Source organism: Mixophyes fleayi, unplaced genomic scaffold (genome assembly GCF_038048845.1).
Source record: "Mixophyes fleayi isolate aMixFle1 unplaced genomic scaffold, aMixFle1.hap1 Scaffold_52, whole genome shotgun sequence".
Classification (NCBI taxonomy): Eukaryota; Metazoa; Chordata; class Amphibia; order Anura; family Limnodynastidae; genus Mixophyes; species Mixophyes fleayi.
In genome coordinates this window covers 184,403-199,054 of record NW_027448212.1, presented here as the reverse complement: position 1 = coordinate 199,054, position 14,652 = coordinate 184,403, and positions in this window count along the sequence as shown.

The window sequence follows — 14,652 nt, the reverse complement described above, 5'->3', positions numbered from 1 at the left end:
TTCATAATTCATGATTCATGATTCAATTCATGATTCATGATTCAATTCATGATTCAATTCATAATTCAATTTATTATTCAATTCATGATTCATGATTCAATTCATGATTCATCATTCCATTCAGTATTCATGATTCAATTCATGATTCATGATTCATAATTCATGATTCATAATTCATGATTCATGATTCGATTCATGATTCATGATTCAATTCATGATTCATGATTCATGATTCATGATTCAATTCTTGATTCTAAAATCATGATTCATTATTCGATTCATGTTTCATGATTCATGATTGAATTCATGATTCATGATTCATGATTCATGATTCATGATTCAATTCATGATTCAATTCATGATTCATGATTCAATTTATGATTCATGATTCATGATTCAATTCATGATTCAATTCATGATTCATGATTCAAGTCATGATTCATGATTCATGATTCATGATTCATGATTCATAATTCATGATTCATGATTCAATTCATGATTCATGATTCATGATTCAATTCACGATTCATGATTCAATTCATGATTCATAATTCAATTCATGATTCGATTCCTGATTTAATTCATGACTCATGATTCGATTTATGATTCATGATTCATGATTCAATTCATAATTCATGATTCATGATTCAATTCATGATTCATGATTCAATTCATGATTCAATTCATGATTCGATTCCTTATTCAATTCATGAATCATGATTCGATTTATGATTCATGATTCATGATTCAATTCATAATTCATGATTCATGATTCAATTCATGATTCAATTCATGATTCAATTTATGATTCAATTCATGATTCATGATTCAATTCATGATTCATGATTCATAATTCATGATTCATGATTCATGATTCGATTCATGATTCAATTCATAACTCATGATTCATGATTCAATTCATGATTCATGATTCAATTCATGATTCGATTCATGATTCAATTAATGATTCATGATTTATGATTCATGATTCATGATTCAATTCATGATTCATGATTCAATTCATGATTCAATTCATGATTCATGATTCAATTCATGATTCAATTCATGATTCATGATTCGATTCATGATTCATGATTGAAATCATGATTCATGATTCATGATTCAATTCATTATTCATGATTCATGATTCAATTCATGATTCAATTCATTATTCATTATTCAATTTATGATTCATGATTCAAGATTCATGATTCATAATTCAGTTCATGATTCATGATTCAATTCATGATTCAATTCATGATTCATGATTTATGATTCATGATTCAATTCATGATTCATGATTCAATTCATTATTCATGATTCAAATTATGATTCGATTACTGATTCAATTCATGATTCATGATTCAATTCATGATTCATGATTCCATTCAGTATTCATGATTCGAATTATTATTCTTAAATTATGATTCATGATTCGATTCAGGATCTATGATTCATAACTCAATTCATGATTCATGATTCAATTCATGATTCGATTCATGATTCAATTCATGATTCGATTCATGATTCATGATTCATGATTCAATTCATGATTCAAGATTAAATTTATGATTTATGATTCATGATTCAATTCACAATTCATGATTCGATTCATGATTATTGATTCATGATTCATGATTTGATTCATGATTCATGATTCATGATTCATGATTCATGATTCAATTCATGATTCATGATTCATGATTCAATTCATGATTCATGATTCAATTCATGATTCAATTCATGATTCATGATTTATGATTTAATTTATCATTCATGATTCATGATTCATGATTCATGATTCAATTCATGATTCATGATTCATGATTCAATTCATGATTCAATTCATGATTCATTATTCATTTTATGATTCATGATTCAAGATTCATGATTCATGATTCAGTTCATGATTCATGATTCAATTCATGATTTAATTCATGATTCATGATTTATGATTCATGATTCAATTCACGATTCATGATTCAATTCATGATTCAAATTATGATTCGATTCCTGATTCAATTCATGACTCATGATTCGATTCAGGATCAATGATTCATAATTCAATTCATGATTCACGATTCATGATTCAATCCATGATTCATGATTCAATTCATGATTCATAATTCAATTCATGATTTATGATTCAATTCATGATTCATAATTCAATTCATGATTCATGATTCAATTCATGATTCGATTCATGATTCAATTCATGATTCGATTCATGATTCATGATTCATGATTCCATTCATGATTCAAGATTCAATTTATGATTTATGATTCATGATTCAATTCATAATTCATTATTTGATTCATGATCCGATTCATGATACATGATTCATGATTCAATTTATGATTCAATTCATGATTCATGATTCAATTCATGATTCAATTCATGATTCATGATTCATGATTCAATTTATCATTCATGATTCATGATTCATGATTCAATTCATGATTCATGATTCAATTCATGATTCAATTCATGATTCATGATTCATGATTCAATTCATGATTCATGATTCATGATTTCATTTATAATTCATAATTCATGATTCATGATTCAATTTATGATTCAATTCATGATTCATGATTCAATTTATGATTCATGATTCATGATTCATGATTCAAATCATGATTCATGATTCAATTCATGATTAGATTCATGATTCAATTCATGATTTAATTCATGATTCATGATTCATGAGTGAATTCATGATTCATAATTCATGATTCATGATTCATGATTCAATTCATGATTCATGATTTATAATTCATTTCATGATTCATGATTCATGATTTTATTCATGAATCAATTCATGATTCATGATTCAATTCATGATTCATGATTCATGATTCAATTCATGATTCATGATTCATGATTCAAATCATAATTAATGATTCATGATTCATGATTCAATTCATGATTCATAATTCATAATTCATGATTCAATTCATGATTCATGATTCAATTCATGATTCATGATTCATGATTCATGATTCAATTCATGTTTCGATTTCTGATTCAATTCATGAATCATTATTTGATTTATGATTAATGATTCAATTCATAATTCATGATTCATGATTCAATTCATGATTCATGATTCAATTCATGATTCAATTCATAATTCAATTTATTATTCAATTCATGATTCATGATTCAATTCATGATTCATCATTCATGATTTATGATTCATGATTCATGATTCGATTCATGATTCATGATTCATGATTCAATTCATGATTCATGATTCATGATTCAATTCATGATTCAATTCATAATTCATGATTCATGATTCAATTCATGATTCAATTCATAATTCATGATTCATGATTCAATTCATGATTCATGATTCATAATTCATGATTCATAATTCATGATTTATGATTCATGATTCATGATTCGATTCATGATTCATGATTCATGATTCAATTCATGATTCATGATTCATGATTCAATTCATGATTCAATTCATAATTCATGATTCATGATTCAATTCATGATTCAATTCATAATTCGTGATTCATGATTCAATTCATGATTCATAATTCATGAATAATGATTCAATTCATGATTCATTATTCAATTCATGATTCGATTCATGATTCAATTAATGATTCATGATTTGATTTATGATTCATGATTCATGATTCAATTCATGATTCAATTCATGATTCATGATTCATGATTCATGATTGAAATCATGATTCATGATTCAATTCATGATTCATGATTCAATTCATGATACAATTCATAATTCATGATTCAATTTATGATTAAGGATTCAAGATTCATGATTCATGATTCAGTTCATGATTCATGATTCATGATTCAATTCATGATTCAATTCATGATTCATGATTCTTGATTTATGATTCAATTCATGATTCATTACACATGATTCATGATTTAATTCATGATTCATGATTCATGATTCAATTCACGATTCATGATTCAATTCATGATTCATGATTCAAATTATGATTCGATTCCTGATTCAATTCATGACTCATGATTCGATTTATGATTCATTATTCATGATTCAATTCATAATTCATGATTCATGATTCAATTCATGATTCATGATTCAATTCATGAATCAATTCATGATTCAATTCATGATTCATGATTCAATTTATGATTCATGATTCATGATTCAATTCATGATTCAATTCATGATTCATGATTCATGATTCAATTCTTGATTCATGATTCATGATTCATGATTCATAATTCATGATTCATGATTCAATTCATGATTCATGATTCATGATTCATGATTCAATTCACGATTCATGATTCAATTCATGATTCATAATTCAATTCATGATTTGATTCCTGATTTAATTCATGATTCATGATTCAATTCATGATTCATGATTCAATTAATGATTCAATTCATGATTCAATTCATGATTCAATTCATGATTCGATTCCTTATTGAATTCATGAATCATGATTCGATTTATGATTCATGATTCATGATTCATGATTCAATTCATGATTCAATTCATAATTAAATTTATGATTCAATTCATGATTCATGATTCAATTCATGTTTCATGATTCATAATTCATGATTCATGATTAATGATTTGATTCATGATTCATGATTCATGATTCAATTCATGATTCATGATTCATGATTCATGATTCATGATTCAATTCATGATTCAATTCATAATTCATGATTCATGATTCAATTCATGATTCAATTCATAACTCATGATTCATGATTCAATTCATGATTCATGATTCATAATTCATGATTTATGATTCAATTCATGATTCAATTCATGATTCATGATTCAATTCATGATTCAATTCATGATTCATGATTCAATTCATGATTCATGATTCATGATTCAATTTATGATTCAATTCATGAATCATGATTCAATTTATGATTCATGATTCAAGATTCATGATTCATGATTTAATTCACGATTCATGATTCAATTCATGATTCATGATTCAAATCATGATTCAATTCATGATTCATGATTCGATTCATGATTCATGATTCATGATTGAAATCATGATTCATGATTCATGATTCAATTCATGATTCATGATTCATGATTCAATTTATGATTCAATTCATGAATCATGATTCAATTTAGGATTAAGGATTCAAGATTCATGATTCATGATTCAGTTCATAATTCATGATTCATGATTCAATTCATGATTCAATTCATGATTCATGATTCTTGATTTATGATTCAATTCATGATTCATTACACATGATTTATGATTTAATTCATGATTCATGATTCATGATTCAATTCACGATTCATGATTCAATTCATGATTCATGATTCAAATTATGATTCGATTCCTGATTCAATTCATGACTCATGATTCGATTTATGATTCATTATTCATGATTCAATTCATAATTCATGATTCATGATTTAATTCATGATTCATGATTCAATTCCTGATTCAATTCATGATTCAATTCATGATTCATGATTCAATTTATGATTCATGATTCATGATTCAATTCATGATTCAATTCATGATTCATGATTCATGATTCAATTCTTGATTCATGATTCATGATTCATGATTCATAATTCATGATTCATGATTCAATTCATGATTCATGATTCATGATTCATGATTCAATTCACGATTCATGATTCAATTCATGATTCATAATTCAATTCATGATTTGATTCCTGAATTAATGCATGATTCATGATTCAATTCATGATTCATGATTCAATTAATGATTCAATTCATGATTCAATTCATGATTCAATTCATGATTCGATTCCTTATTGAATTCATGAATCATGATTCGATTTATGATTCATGATTCATGATTCATGATTCAATTCATGATTCAATTCATAATTAAATTTATGATTCAATTCATGATTCATGATTTAATTCATGGTTCATGATTCATAATTCATGATTCATGATTAATGATTTGATTCATGATTCATGATTCAATTCATGATTCAATTCATAATTCATGATTCATGATTCAATTCATGATTCAATTCATAACTCATGATTCATGATTCAATTCATGATTCATGATTCATAATTCATGATTTATGATTCAATTCATGATTCAATTCATGATTCAATTCATGATTCATGATTCAATTCATGATTCAATTCATGATTCATGATTCGATTCATGATTCATGATTGAAATCATGATTCATGATTCAATTCATGATTCATGATTCATGATTCAATTTATGATTCAATTCATGAATCATGATTCAATTTATGATTCATGATTCAAGATTCATGATTCATGATTCAGTTCATGATTCATGATTCATGATTCAATTCATGATTCAATTCATGATTCATGATTCATGATTTATGATTCAATTTATGATTCATAATTCATGATTCATGATTCAATTCATGATTCATGATTCATGATTCAATTCACGATTCATGATTCAATTCATGATTCATGATTCAAATCATGATTCAATTCATGATTCATGATTCGATTCATGATTCATGATTGAAATCATGATTCATGATTCAATTCATGATTCATGATTCATGATTCAATTTATGATTCAATTCATGAATCATGATTCAATTTATGATTCATGATTCAAGATTCATGATTCATGATTCAGTTCATGATTCATGATTCATGATTCAATTCATGATTCAATTCATGATTCATGATTCAATTCATGATTCAATTCATGATTCATGATTCGATTCATGATTCATGATTGAAATCATGATTCATGATTCATGATTCAATTCATGATTCATGATTCATGATTCAATTTATGATTCAATTCATGAATCATGATTCAATTTATGATTCATGATTCAAGATTCATGATTCATGATTCAGTTCATGATTCATGATTCATGATTCAATTCATGATTCATGATTCATGATTTATGATTCAATTTATGATTCATAATTTATGATTCATGATTCAATTCATGATTCATGATTCAATTCACGATTCATGATTCAATTCATGATTCATGATTCAAATTATGATTCGATTCCTGATTCAATTCATGACTCATGATTCGATTTATGATTCATGATTGATGATTCAATTCATAATTCATGATTCATGATTCAATTCATGATTCATGATTCAATTCATGATTCAATTCATGATTCAATTCATGATTCATGATTCAATTTATGATTCATGATTCATGATTCATGATTCAAATCATTATTCATGATTCATGATTCAATTCATGATTCAAATCATGATTCATAATTCATGATTCATGATTCATGATTCATGATTCATGATTCAATTCATGATTCATGATTCATGATTCATGATTCAATTCATGATTCATGATTCATGATTCAATTCATGATTCGATTCATGATTCAATTTATTATTCAATTCATGATTCATGATTCAATTCATGATTCATGATTCTATGCAGTATTCATGATTCATGATTCAATTCATGATTCATGATTCATAATTCATGATTCATAATTCATGATTCATGATTCATGATTCAATTCTTGATTCTTAAATCATGATTCATTATTCGATTCATGATTCATGATTTATGATTGAATTCATGATTCATGATTCATGATTCATGATTCATGATTCAATTCATGATTCAATTCATGATTCATGATTCATTTATGATTCATGATTCATGATTCAATTCATGATTCAATTCATGATTCATGATTCAATTCATGATTCATGATTCATGATTCATGCTTCAATTCATGATTCATAATTCATGATTCATGATTCAATTCATGATTCAATTCATGATTCAATTTATGATTCAATTCATGATTCATGATTCAATTCATGATTCATGATTCATAATTCATGATTCATGATTCATGATTCGATTCATGATTCATGATTCAATTCATCATTCAATTCATAATTCATGATTCATGATTCAATTCATGATTCATGATTCATGATTCAATTCACGATTCATGATTCAATTCATGATTCATAATTCAATTCATGATTCGATTCCTGATTTAATTCATGACTCATGATTCGATTTATGATTCATGATTCATGATTCAATTCATAATTCATGATTCATGATTCAATTCATGATTCATGATTCAATTCATGATTCAATTCATGATTCGATTCCTTATTCAATTCATGAATCATGATTCGATTTATGATTCATGATTCATGATTCAATTCATAATTCATGATTCATGATTCAATTCATGATTCATGATTCAATTCATGATTCAATTCATGATTCGATTCCTTATTCAATTCATGAATCATGATTCGATTTATGATTCATGATTCATGATTCAATTCATAATTCATGATTCATGATTCAATTCATGATTCAATTCATGATTCAATTCATGATTCATGATTCAATTCATGATTCAATTCATAACTCATGATTCATGATTCAATTCATGATTCATAATTCATGATTCATGATTCAATTCATGATTCGATTCATGATTCAGTTAATGATTCATGATTTATGATTCATGATTCATGATTCAATTCATGATTCATGATTCAATTCATGATTCATGATTCAATTCATGATTCAATTCATGATTCATGATTCGATTCATGATTTATGATTGAAATCATGATTCATGATTCATGATTCAATTCATGATTCATGATTCAATTCATGATTCAATTCATGATTCATTATTCAATTTATGATTCATGATTCAAGATTCATGATTCATAATTGAGTTCATGATTCATGATTCAATTCATGATTCAATTCATGATTCATGATTTATGATTCATGATTCAATTCATGATTCATGATTCAATTCATGATTCATAATTCATGATTCATGATTCAATTCATGATTCGATTCATGATTCAATTAATGATTCATGATTTATGAATTATGATTCATGATTCAAGATTCAATTCATGATTCAATTCATGATTCATGATTCGATTCATGATTCATGATTGAAATCATGATTCATGATTCAATTCATGATTCATGATTCAATTCATGATTCATTATTCAATTTATGATTCATGATTCAAGATTCATGATTCATAATTGAGTTCATGATTCATGATTCAATTCATGATTCAATTCATGATTCATGATTTATGATTCATGATTCAATTCATGATTCATGATTCAATTCATGAATCATGATTCAAATTATGATTCGATTACTGATTCAATTCATGACTCATGATTCGATTTATGATTCATGATTGATGATACAATTCATACTTCATGATTCATGATTCAATTCATGAATCATGATTCAATTCATGATTCAATTCATGATTTATGATTCCATTCAGTATTCATGATTCGATTCATTATTCTTAAATTATGATTAATGATTCGATTCAGGATCTATGATTCATAACTCAATTCATGATTCATGATTCAATTCATGATTCGATTCATGATTCAATTCATGATTCGATTCATGATTCAATTCATGATTCATGATTCATGATTTAATTTATCATTCATGATTCATGATTCATGATTCATGATTCAATTCATGATTCATGATTCAATTCATGATTAAATTCATAATTCATAATTCATGATTCATGATTCAATTTATGATTCAATTCATGATTCATGATTCAATTTATGATTCATGATTCATGATTCATGATTCAATTCATGATTCATGATTCAATTCATGATTAGATTCATGATTCAATTCATGATTTGATTCATGATTCATGATTCGATTCATGATTCATGATTCATGATTCAATTAATGATTCATGATTCATGATTCAATTCATGATTCATGATTCAATTCATGATTCAATTCATGATTCATGATTCATGATTCAATTCATGATTCATAATTCATGATTCATGATTCAATTCATGATTCATGATTCAATTCACGATTCATGATTCAATTCATGATTCATAATTCAATTCATGATTCGATTCCTGATTTAATTCATGACTCATGATTCGATTTATGATTCATGATTCATGAATCAATTCATAATTCATGATTCATGATTCAATTCATGATTCATGATTCAATTCATGATTCAATTCATGATTCGATTCCTTATTCAATTCATGAATCATGATTCGATTTATGATTCATGATTCATGATTCAATTCATAATTCATGATTCAATTCATAATTCATGATTCATGATTCAATTCATGATTCATGATTCAATTCATGATTCAATTCATGATTCGATTCCTTATTCAATTCATGAATCATGATTCGATTTATGATTCATGATTCATGATTCAATTCATAATTCATGATTCAATTCATGATTAAATTCATGATTCAATTTATGATTCAATTCATGATTCATGATTCAATTCATGATTCATGATTCATGATTCATGATTCATGATTCATAATTCATGATTCATGATTCATGATTCGATTCATGATTCAATTCATAACTCATGATTCATGATTCAATTCATGATTCATGATTCATAATTCATGATTCATGATTCAATTCATGATTCATGATTCAATTCATGATTCGATTCATGATTCAATTAATGATTCATGATTTGATTTATGATTCATGACTCATGATTCAATTCATGATTCATGATTCAATTCATGATTCAATTCATGATTCATGATTCAATTCATGATTCAATTCATGATTCATGATTCAATTCATGATTCATGATTCGATTCATGATTCATGAATTATGATTGAAATCATGATTCATGATTCAATTCATGATTCATGATTCATGATTCAATTCATGTATTAATTCATGATTCATTATTCAATTTATGATTCATGATTCAAGATTCATGATTTATGATTCAGTTCATGATTCATGATTCAATTCATGATTTAATTCATGATTCATGATTTATGATTCATGATTCAATTCACGATTCATGATTCAATTCATGATTCATGATTCAAATTATGATTCGATTCCTGATTCAATTCATGACTCATGATTCTTAAATTATGATTCATGATTCCATTCAGGATCCATGATTCATAATTCAATTCATGATTCATGATTCATGATTCAATCCATGATTCATGATTCAATTCATGATTCATAATTCAATTCATGATTCATGATTCAATTCATGATTCATAATTCAATTCATGATTCATGATTCAATTCATGATTCGATCCATGATTCAATTCATGATTCGATTCATGATTCATGATTCATGATTCAATTCATGATTCAAGATTCAATTCATGATTCAATTCATGATTCAATTTATCATTCATGATTCATGATTCATGATTCAATTCATGATTCATTATTTAATTCATGATTCAATTCATGATTCATGATTCATGATTCAATTCATGATTCATGATTCATGATTCAATTCATAATTCATAATTCATGATTCATGATTCAATTTATGATTCAATTCATGATTCATGATTCAATTTATGATTCATGATTCATGATTCATGATTCAATTCATGATTCATGATTCAATTCATGATTAGATTCATGATTCAATTCATGATTTGATTCATGATTCATGATTTGATTCATGATTCATGATTCATGATTCAATTCATGATTCATGATTCATGATTCAATTCATGATTCATAAATCATGATTCAATTCATGATTCATGATTCATGATTCAATTCATGATTTAATTCATGATTCATGATTCATGATTCATGATTGAATTCATGATTCATATTTCATGATTCATGATTCTTGATTCAATTCATGATTTATGATTCGATTCATGATTTAATTCATGAATCATGATTCATGATTCATGATTCATGATTGAATTCATGATTCATAATTCATTTCATGATTCATGATTCATGATTTAATTCATGAATCAATTCATGATTCATGATTCAATTTATGATTCATGATTCATGATTCATGATTCATGATTCAAATCATGATTCATGATTCATGAATCAATTCATGATTCAAATCATGATTCATAATTCATGATTCATGATTCATGATTCAATTCATGATTCATAATTCATGATTCATGATTCAATTCATGATTCATGATTCATGATTCAATTCATGATTCATGATTCAATTCATGATTCATGATTCATGATTCAATTCATGATTCGATTTATGATTCATGAAACAATTCATAATTCATGATTCATGATTCAATTCATGATTCATGATTCAATTCATGATTCAATTCATAATTCAATTTATGATTCAATTCATGATTCATGATTCAATTCATGATTTATGATTCCATTCAGTATTCATGATTCAATTCATGATTCATGATTCATAATTCATGATTCATAATTCATGATTTATGATTCATGATTCATGATTCGATTCATGATTCATGATTCAATTCATGATTCATGATTCATGATTCAATTCATGATTCAATTGATAATTCATGATTCATGATTCAATTCATGATTCAATTCATGATTCATGATTCCATTCAGTATTCATGATTCGATTCATGATTCTTAAATTATGATTCATGATTCCATTCAGGATCCATGATTCATAATTTAATTCATGATTCATGATTCATGATTCAATCCATGATTCATGATTCAATTCATGATTCATAATTCAATTCATGATTCATGATTCAATTCATGATTCATAATTCAATTCATGATTCATGATTCAATTCATGATTCGATTCATGATTCAATTCATGATTCAAGATTCAATTTATGATTTATGATTCATGATTCAATTCATAATTCATGATTTGATTCATGATTATGGATTCATGATTTATGATTCGATTCATGATTCATGATTCATGATTCAATTTATGATTCAATTCATGATTCATGAATCATGATTCAATTCATGATTCATGATTCAATTCATGATTCATGATTCAATTCATGATTCAATTCATGATTCATGATTCATGATTCAATTTATCATTCATGATTCATGATTCATGATTCAATTCATGATTCATTATTCAATTCATGATTCAATTCATGATTCATGATTCATGATTCAATTCATAATTCATAATTCATGATTCATGATTCAATTTATGATTCAATTCATGATTCATGATTCAATTTATGATTCATGATTCATGATTCATGATTCATGATTCAATTCATGATTCATGATTCAATTCATGATTAGATTCATGATTCAATTCATGATTAGATTCATGATTCATGATTCGATTCATGATTCATGATTCATGATTTAATTCATGATTCATGATTCATGATTCAATTCATGATTCATGAATCATGATTCAATTCATGATTCATGATTCATGATTCAATTCATGATTTAATTCATGATTCATGATTCATGATTCATGATTGAATTCATGATTCAAATTTCATGATTCATGATTCTTGATTCAATTCATGATTTATGATTCGATTCATGATTTAATTCATGATTCATAATTCATGATTCATGATTCATGATTCAATTCATGATTCATGATTCATGATTCATTTCATGATTCATGATTCATGATTTAATTCATGAATCAATTCATGATTCATGATTCAATTTATGATTCATGATTCATGATTCATGATTCAAAATATGATTCATGATTCATGAATCAATTCATGATTCAAATCATGATTCATAATTCATGATTCATGATTCAATTCATGATTCATAATTCATGATTCAATTCATGATTCATGATTCATGATTCAATTCATGATTCATGATTCATGATTCATGATTCAATTCATGATTCATGATTTATGATTCAATTCATGAATCATGATTCGATTTATGATTCATGAATCAATTCATAATTCATGATTCATGATTCAATTCATGATTCATGATTCAATTTATGATTCAATTCATGATTCATGATTCAATTCATGATTCATGATTCCATTCAGTATTCATGATTCAATTCATGATTCAAGATTCATAATTCATGATTCATAATTCATGATTTATGATTCATGATTCATGATTCGATTCATGATTCAATTCATGATTCATGATTCATGATTCAATTCATGATTCAATTGATAATTCATGATTCATGATTCAATTCATGATTCAATTGATAATTCATGATTCATGATTCATGATTGAAATCATGATTCATGATTCAATTCATGATTCATGATTCATGATTCAATTCATGATACAATTCATAATTCATGATTCAATTTATGATTCATGATTCAAGATTCATGATTCATGATTCAGTTCATGATTCATGATTCATGATTCAATTCATGATTCAATTCATGATTCATGATTCTTGATTTATGATTCAATTCATGATTCATTACACATGATTCATGATTTAATTCATGATTCATGATTCAATTCACGATTCATGATTCAATTCATGATTCATGATTCAAATTATGATTCGATTCCTGATTCAATTCATGACTCATGATTCGATTTATGATTCATTATTCATGATTAAATTCATAATTCATGATTCATGATTCAATTTATGATTCATGATTCAATTCATGATTCGATTCCTGATTCAATTCATGACTCATGATTCGATTTATGATTCATGATTCTTGATTCATAAATCATGATTCATGATTCATGATTCGATTCATGATTCAATTCATAACTCATGATTCATGATTCAATTCATGATTTATGATTCATAATTCATGATTCATGATTCAATTCATGATTCATGATTCAATTCATGATTCAATTAATGATTCATG